The following is an 8,255-nucleotide window of genomic DNA, read 5'->3' as shown; positions in this document are numbered from 1 at the left end:
CCCTCTCCCCCCAAACTCCTGGCAACCATTGATCTTTTTATTGTCTCCATAGTTTTGCCTTTCCAGAATGGCATATAGTTGGAATCTATTTTTCTTTTTTTTCCTTGAAGAGAGAGGTTCAAAGCCTTTATGTCTGTAAGACCACTCATGGCCCACACATGCGTGGACCGGACAGGCTCTAGGTGGCAAACTCCGCCACTAAATACTGTAGCTTTTCTTCCAAAGTTGAGCCCTGTCCCACTGGTACAGGGGGACGTGTTGGGTATTTGTTCATAGGAAGGCCACAAGTTTTGTGCCCCTTGTCACAATGAACCCAGATTCCTGTTGGGTGTGCTGTAAACAGAGGAGCCATTTCTTCAGGCCCCCTGCTCTGAGCACATCCCAAAAACTTTTTTAAAAAGGCAGCTACAGCCATAGAAAGAATGAAATTTGCCCTTTGCAGCAACATGGATGTACATACAGATTATAATACTGAGTGAAGTAAGTCAAAATGAGAAAGACAATATTATATGAAGTAACTTATATGTGGAATCTAAAAAAATACTAATGAATCTATATACAAAACAGAAAACAGACCCATAGACATAAAAAACAAACTTATGGTTATCAAAGAGGAAAGGGGGAAGGGGAGGGATAAACTAGGAGTTTGGGATTAGCAGACACATACTACTATCTATAAAATAGATAAACAAGGTACTACTGTATAGCACAGGGAACTACATTCAGTATCCTGTAATAACCTATAATGGAAAATAATCTGAAAAAATATTTATGTATAATTGAATCACTTTGCTGTATACCTGAAACTAACACAATGTTGTAAATCAGCTATACTTCAATTTTTAAGAAAGGCAGCTACAATTCTAGACTTCTAGATGGAGTCTAGAATGGAGATTGGGATCATTCTTTATAGCAGGCATCTCCTTTGCTTCCAAAATAAACATGAGGGTTATCAAATAGTCATCTTTCTGCAACAACAGGGGGGAGGATAAATCATTAACTTTTTCATGGCTTTGAACTTGCAGTTCCCATTTGCATCTTAAATTCACTAGTTCTGTTAGACTGGGCAATTAATAAGGTACAAATAGTTATGAGTTCAAATGGCTAACCTGTTTATCTTTAATTGCTTGAATGGACAGAAATGCACAAGGAAAAATGATGTGACGTAAGAATAGCATGTTATTAAAAAGTGAAGTGCCTCGATATACAGACATGTACTTTATGGTTTTTTATAGCACTGCATAGAATTTGGCATAGGACTTTGGAAACAGAAGTCATTTGGCAATTCTCAACCTCGGCTGCACAGTGGAATCATCTGGGGAATTTTTTTTAAATGCTGATGCTTGGGTCTCTCCCTCCAAATTTGGATTTAATTGGACTGTGGTGCAGCCTGAGAGCTTTAAAAGCACCTCAGGTTATTCTAATGTGTGACCAAGGAGAAGAACTGATCTAGAGTCCTTCTCTGTTTTTAGATAATCATAGTAACATCTTAAGAGAAGCCACAGAGCAGAGGTGACTCAGCTTGGGAAGGTGGCAACCTAGGAAGGCAACATGATCAGTAGAAGTCATCTCACCCATAGAATTTTCCTTTCATGCCACTTAATATTTTTATATTGAATTATAGTTATTTATATTCATATTTTCTTCCTTGTTAGACTGCAGACTCGGGAAGCACAGGATTTTTAAAAAAACATGTTTACTGGAGTATAATTGCTTTACAATGGTGTGTTAGTTTCTGCTTTATAACAAAGTGAATCAGCTACACATATACATGTATCCCCATATCTCTTCCCTCTTGCATCTCCCTCCCTCCCACCCTCCCTATCCCACCCTCTACTTGGTCACAAAGCACAGAGCTGGTCTCCCTAAGCTATGCGACTGCTTCCCACTAGCTATCTACATATTTTACATTTGGTAGTGTGTATATGTCCATGCCACTCTCTCACTTTGTCCCAGGTTACCCATCCCCCTCCCCGTGTCCTCAAGTCCATTCTCTAGTAGGTCTGCGTCTTTGTTCCCGTCTTGCCCGTAGGTTCTTCATGACCATTTTTTTTTATATTCCATATATATGTGTTAGCATACGGTATTTGTTTTTCTCTTTCTGACTTACTTCACTCTGTATGACAGACTCTAGGTCCATCCACCTCACTACAAATAACACAATTTCGTTTCTTTTTATGGCTGGGTAATATTTTATTGTATACATGTACCACATCTTCTTTATCCATTCATCTGTCGATGGACACTTAGGTTGCTTCCATGACCTGGCTATTGTAAATAGAGCTGCAATGAACATTGTGGTACATGACTCTTTTTGAATTATGGTTTTCTCAGGTTATATGCCCAGTAGTGGGATTGCTGGGTCATATGGTAGTTCTATTTCTAGTTTTTTAAGGAACCTCCGTACTGTTCTCCATAGTGGCTGTATCAATTTACATTCCCACCAACAGTGCAAGAGGGTTCCCTTTTCTCCACACCCTCTCTAGCATTTATTGTTTGTAGATTTTTTGATGATGGCCATTCTGACCGGTGTGAGATGATATCTCATTATAGTTTTGATTTGCATTTCTCTAATGATTAATGACGTTGAGCATCCTTTCATGTGTTTGTTCGCAATCTGTATATCTTCTTTGGAGAAATGTCTATTTAGGTCTTCTGCTCATTTTTGGATTGGGTTATTTGTTTTTTAGATATTGAGCTGAATGAGCTGCTTGTAAATTTTGGAGATTAATCCTTTGTCAGTTGTTTCATTTGCAAATATTTTCTCCTATTCTGAGGGTTGTCTTTTCATCTTGTTTATGGTTTCCTTGGCTGTGCAAAAGCTTTGAAGTTTCATTAGGTCCTATTTGTTTTTTTTGTTTTTATTTCCATTGCTCTAGGGGGTGGGTCAAAGACGATCTTGCTGTGATTAATGTTATAGAGTGTTCTGCCTATGTTTTCCTCTAAGAGTTTGGTAGTGTCTGGCCTTACATTTAGGTCTTTAATCCATTTTGAGTTTATTTTTCTGGATGGTGTTAGGAAGTGTTCTAATTTCATTCTTTTACATGTAGCTGTCCAGTTTTCCCAGCACCACTTATCGAAGAGACTATCTTTTCTCCATTGTATATTCTTGCCTCCTTTATCAAAGACAAGGTGACAATATGTGCATGGGTTTATCTCTGGGCTTTCTATCCTGTTCCATTGATCTATGTTTCTGTTTTTGTGCCAGTACCATACTGTCTTGATTACTGTAGCTTTGTAGTATAGTCTGATGTCAGGGAGCCTGATTCCTCCAGCTCCGTTTTTTGTTCTCAAGATTGCTTTGGCTATTCGGGGTCTTTTGTGTTTCCATCAAATTGTGAAATTTTTTGTTCTAGTTCTGTGAAAAATGCCAGTGGTAGCTTGATAGGGATTGCATTGAATCTGTAGATTGCTTTGGGTAGTAGAGTCATTTTCACAGTGTTGATTCTTCCAATCCAAGAACATGGTATATCTCTCCATCGATTTGTATCATCTTTAATTTCTTTCATCAGTGTCTTATAATTTTCTGCATACAGGTCTTTTGTATCCTTAGGTAGGTTTATTCCTAGGTATTTTATTCTTTTTGTTGCCATGGTAAATGGGAATGTTTTCTTAATTTCACTTTCAGATTCTTTCATCATTAGTGTATAGGAATGCCAGAGATTTCTGTGCATTAATTTTGTATCCTGCTACTTTACCAAATTCATTGATTAGCTCTAGTAGTTTTCTGGTAGCATCTTTAGGATTCTCTATGTATAGGATCATGTCATCTGCAAACAGTGACAGCTTTACTTCCCCTTTTCCTATTTGGATTCCTTTTATTTCTTTTTTTTCTCTGATTGCTATGGCTAAAACTTCCAAAACTGTGTTGAATAATAGTGGTGAGAGTGGGCAACCTTGTCTTGTTCCTGATCTTAGTGGAAATGGTTTCAGTTTTTCACCATTGAGAACGATGTTGGCTGTGGGTTTGTCATATATGGCCTTTATTATGTTGAGGTAAGTTCCCTCTATGCCTACTTTCTAGAGAGTTTTTTTTTCTTTTTGCGGTACACGGGCCTCTCACCGCTGTGGCCCCTTCCACCGCAGAGCACAGGCTCTGGACGCGCAGGCTCAGTGGCCATGGCTCACGGGCCCAACCGCTCCACGGCATGTGGGATCCTCCCAGACCGGGGCACAAACCTGTGTCCCCTGCATCGGCAGGCGGACCCCCAACCACTGCACCACCAGGGAAGCCCTCTGGAGGGTTTTTATCATAAATGGGTGTTGAGTATTGTTAAAACCTTTCTCTGCATCTATTGAGATGATCATATGGTTTTTCTCCTTCAATTTGTTAATACGGTGTATCATGTTGATTGATTTGCATATATCGAAGAATCCTTGCATTCCTGGGATAAACCCAACTTGATCATGGTATATGATCCTTTTTTTTTTTTCTGTATGATCCTTTTAATGTGCTGTTGGATTCTGTTTGCTAGTATTTTGTTGAGGATTTTTGCATCTATGTTCATCAGTGATATTGGCCTGTAGTTTTCTTTCTTTGTGACATCTTTGTCTGGTTTTGGTATCAGGGTGATGGTGGCCTCATAGAATGAGTTTGGGAGTGTTCCTCCCTCTGCTATATTTTGGAAGAGTTTGAGAAGGATAGGTTTTACCTCTTCTCTAAATGTTTGATACAATTTGCCTGTGAAGCCATCTAGTCCTGGGCTTTTGTTTATTGGAAGATTTTTAATCACACTTTCAATTTCATTACTTGTGATTGGTCTGTTCGTATTTTCTATTTCTTCCTGGTTCAGTCTCGGAAGGTTATCCCTTTCTAAGAATTTGTCCATTTCTTCCAGGTTGTTCATTTTATTGGCATAGAGTTGCTTGTAGTAATCTCTCATGATCCTTTGTATTTCTGCAGTGTCAGTTGTTACTTCTCCTTTTTTATTTCTAATTCTATTGATGTGAGTCTTCTCCCTTTTTCTTGCTGAGTCTAGCTAATGGTTTATCAATTTTGTTTATCTTCCTAAAGAACCAGCTTTTAGTTTTATTGATCTTTGCTATCGTTTCCTTCATTTCTTTTTCATTTATTTCTGATCTGATCTTTATGATTTCTTTCCTTCTGCTAACTTTGGGGATATTTTGTTCTTCTTTCTCTAATTGTTTCAGGTGTAAGTTTAGGTTGTTTATTCGAGATGTTTCTTGTTTCTTAAGGTAGGATTGTATTGCTATAAACTTCCCTCTTAGAACTGCTTTTGCTGCATCCAGTAGGCTGGGGGTGGTCGTGTTTTCATTGTCATTTGTCTCTAGGTATTTTTTGATTTCCTCTCTGATTTCTTCAGTGATCTCTTGGTTATTTAGTAGTGTATTGTTTAGCCTCCATGTGTTTGTATTTTTTACAGATTTTTTCCTCTAATTGATATCTAGTATCATAGCCTTGTGGTCCGAAAAGATACTTGGTATGATTTCAATTTTCTTAAATTTACCGAGGCTTGATTTGTGACCCAAGATGTGATGTATCCTGGAGAATGTTTCATGAGCACTTGAGAAGAATGTGTATTCTGTTGTTTTTGGATGGAATGTCCTATAAATATCAATTAAGTCCATCTTGTTTAATGTATTATTAAAGCTTGTGCTTCCTTATTTATATTCATTTTGCATGATCTGTCATTGGTGAAAGTGTGGTGCTAAACTCCCCTACTATGATTGTGTTACTGTCGATTTCCCCTTTTATGGCTGTTAGTATTTGCCTTATGTATTGAGGTGCTCCTATGTTGGGTGCATAAATATTTACAATTGTTATATCTTCTTCTTGGATTGATCCCTTGATCATTATGTAGTGTCCTTCTTTGTCTCTTCTAATAGTCTTTATTTTAAAGTCTACTTTGTCTGATATGAGAATTGCTACTCCAGCTTTCTTTTGATTTCTATTTGCATGGAATATCTTTTTCCATCTCCTCACTTTCAGTCTGTATGTGTCCCTAGGTCTGAAGTGGGTCTCTTGTAGACAGCATATACACGGGTCTTGTTTTTGTATCCATTCAACCAGTCTATGTCTTTTGTTTGGAGCATTTAATCCATTTACATTTAAGGTAATTATCTATATGTGTGTTCCTATTACCATTTTCTTAATTGTTTTGGGTATGTTATTGTAGGTCTTTTCCTTCTCTTGTGTTTCCTGCCTAGAGAAGTTCCTTTAACGTTTGTTGTAAAGCTGGTGCTGAATTCTCTTAGCTTTTGCTTTTCTGTAAAGGTTTTAATTTCTCCATGGAATCTGAATGAGATCCTTGCTGGGTAGAGTAATCTTGGTTGTAGGTTTTTCCCTTTCATCACTTTAAATATGTCCTGCCACTCCCTTCTGGCTTGCAGAGTTTCTGCTGAAAGATCAGCTCCTAACCTTATGGGGATTCCCTTGTGTGTTATTTGTTGTTTTTCCCTTGCTGCTTTTAATATTTTTTCTTTGAATTTAATTTTTGATAATTTGATTAATATGTGTCTTGGCGTGTTTCTCCTTGGATTTATCCTGTATGGGACTCTCTATGCTTCCTGGACTTGATTAACTATTTCCTTTCCCATATTAGGGAAGTTTTCAACTATAATCTCTTCAAATATTTCCTCAGTCCCTTTCTTTCTCTCTTCTTCTTCTGGAACCCCTATAATTCGAATGTTGGTGCGTTTAATGTTGTCCCAGAGGTCTCTGAGACTGTCCTCAATTCTTTTCATTCTTTTTTCTTTATTCTGCTCTGCAGTAGTTATTTCCACTATTTTATTTTCCAGGTCACTTATCCGTTCTTCTGCCTCAGTTATTCTGCTATTGATCCCTTCTAGAGAATTTTTAATTTCATTTATTGTGTTGTTCATCATTGTTTGTTTGCTCTTTAGTTCTTCTAGGCCCTTGTTAAACGTTTCTTGTATTTTGTCTATTTTCAAGGTTTTGGATCATCTTTACTATCATTATTCTGAATTCTTTTTCAGGTATACTGCCTATTTCCTCTTCATTTGTTAGGTCTGGTGGGTTTTTACCTTGCTCCTTCATCTGTGTGTTTTTCTGTCTTCTCATTTTGCCTATCTTACTGTGTTTGGGCTCTCCTTTTAGCAGGCTGCAGGTTCGTAGTTCCCGTTGTTTTTGGTGTCTGTCCCCAGTGGCTAAGGTTGGTTCAGTGGGTTGTGTCGGGTTCCTGGTGGAGGGGACTAGTGCCTGTGTTCTGGTGGATGAGACTGGATCTTGTCTGTCTGGTGGGCAGGCCCACATCTGGTGGTGTGATTTGGGGTGTCTGTGGACTTATTATGATTTTAGGCAGACTCTCTGCTAATGGGTGAGGTTGTGCTCCTGTCTTGCTAGTGTTTTGGCATAACGTGTCCAGCACTGTAGCTTGCTGGTTGTTGAGTGGAGCTGGGTCTTGGCATTGAGATGGAGATCTCTGCGAGATTTTTGGTGTTTGATATTACATGGAACGGGGAGGTCTCTGGTGGTCCAATGTCCTGAAGTTGGCTCTCCCGCCTCAGAGGCACAGCATTGACGCCTGGCTGGAGCACCAAGTGCCTGTTATCCACACGGCTCAGAATAAAAGTGAGAAGGAAAGAAAGAAAGAAAGAACGAAAAAGATAAAATGAAATGAAATGAAATAAAATAAAAGTTATTTAAAAAATAAAAAATATTAAAACAAATTTTAAAAATAAAAAAAAGAAAGAAAGAAGAGAGCAACCAAACCAAAAAACAAATCCACCAATGATAACAAGTGCTAAAAACTATACTAAAAAAAAGAAAAAAACAAAACAAAACGGACAGACAGAACCCTAGGACAAATGGTAAAAGCAACGCTATACAGACAAAATCACACACAGAAGCATACACATACACACTCAGGAAAAGAGAATAAGGGGAAAAAATATATATATCGTTGCTCCCAAAGTCCACCTCCTCAATTTGGGATCATTCGTTGTCTATTCAGGTTTTACAGAGATGCAGGGTACATCACGTTGATTGTGGAGATTTAATCTGCTGCTCCTGAGGCTTCTGGGAGAGATTTCCCTTCTCGTCTTTGTTCACACAGCTCCTGGGGTTCAGCTTTGAATGTGGCCCCGCCTCTGCATGTAGGTCACCTGAGGGCGTCTGTTCTTCGCTCAGACAGGACGGGGTTAAAGGAGCTGCTGATTCGGGGGCTCTGGCTCACTCAGGCTGGGGATAGGGAGGGGCACGGATGCGGGGCGAGCCTGCGGCGGCAGAGGCTGGCATGACGTTGCACCAGCCTGAGGCACGCCGTGCGTTCTCC

At 38.9% G+C, this 8,255-nt stretch overlaps 1 non-coding gene across 1 annotated transcript; it reads right to left on the bottom strand.

Annotated features, from left to right (window-relative positions):
• Positions 1-253: 253 nt before the first annotated feature.
• LOC137217694 (small nucleolar RNA SNORA11) lies at positions 254-383 on the bottom strand. The gene has a single exon (XR_010940196.1). It is a non-coding gene; the product is annotated as a small nucleolar RNA SNORA11 (small nucleolar RNA).
• Positions 384-8,255: the final 7,872 nt, after the last annotated feature.

The sequence above is a fragment of the Pseudorca crassidens genome, chromosome X, assembly GCF_039906515.1.
Source record: "Pseudorca crassidens isolate mPseCra1 chromosome X, mPseCra1.hap1, whole genome shotgun sequence".
NCBI lineage: Eukaryota > Metazoa > Chordata > Mammalia > Artiodactyla > Delphinidae > Pseudorca > Pseudorca crassidens.
This window is presented reverse-complemented; position numbering and strand designations above follow the sequence as displayed.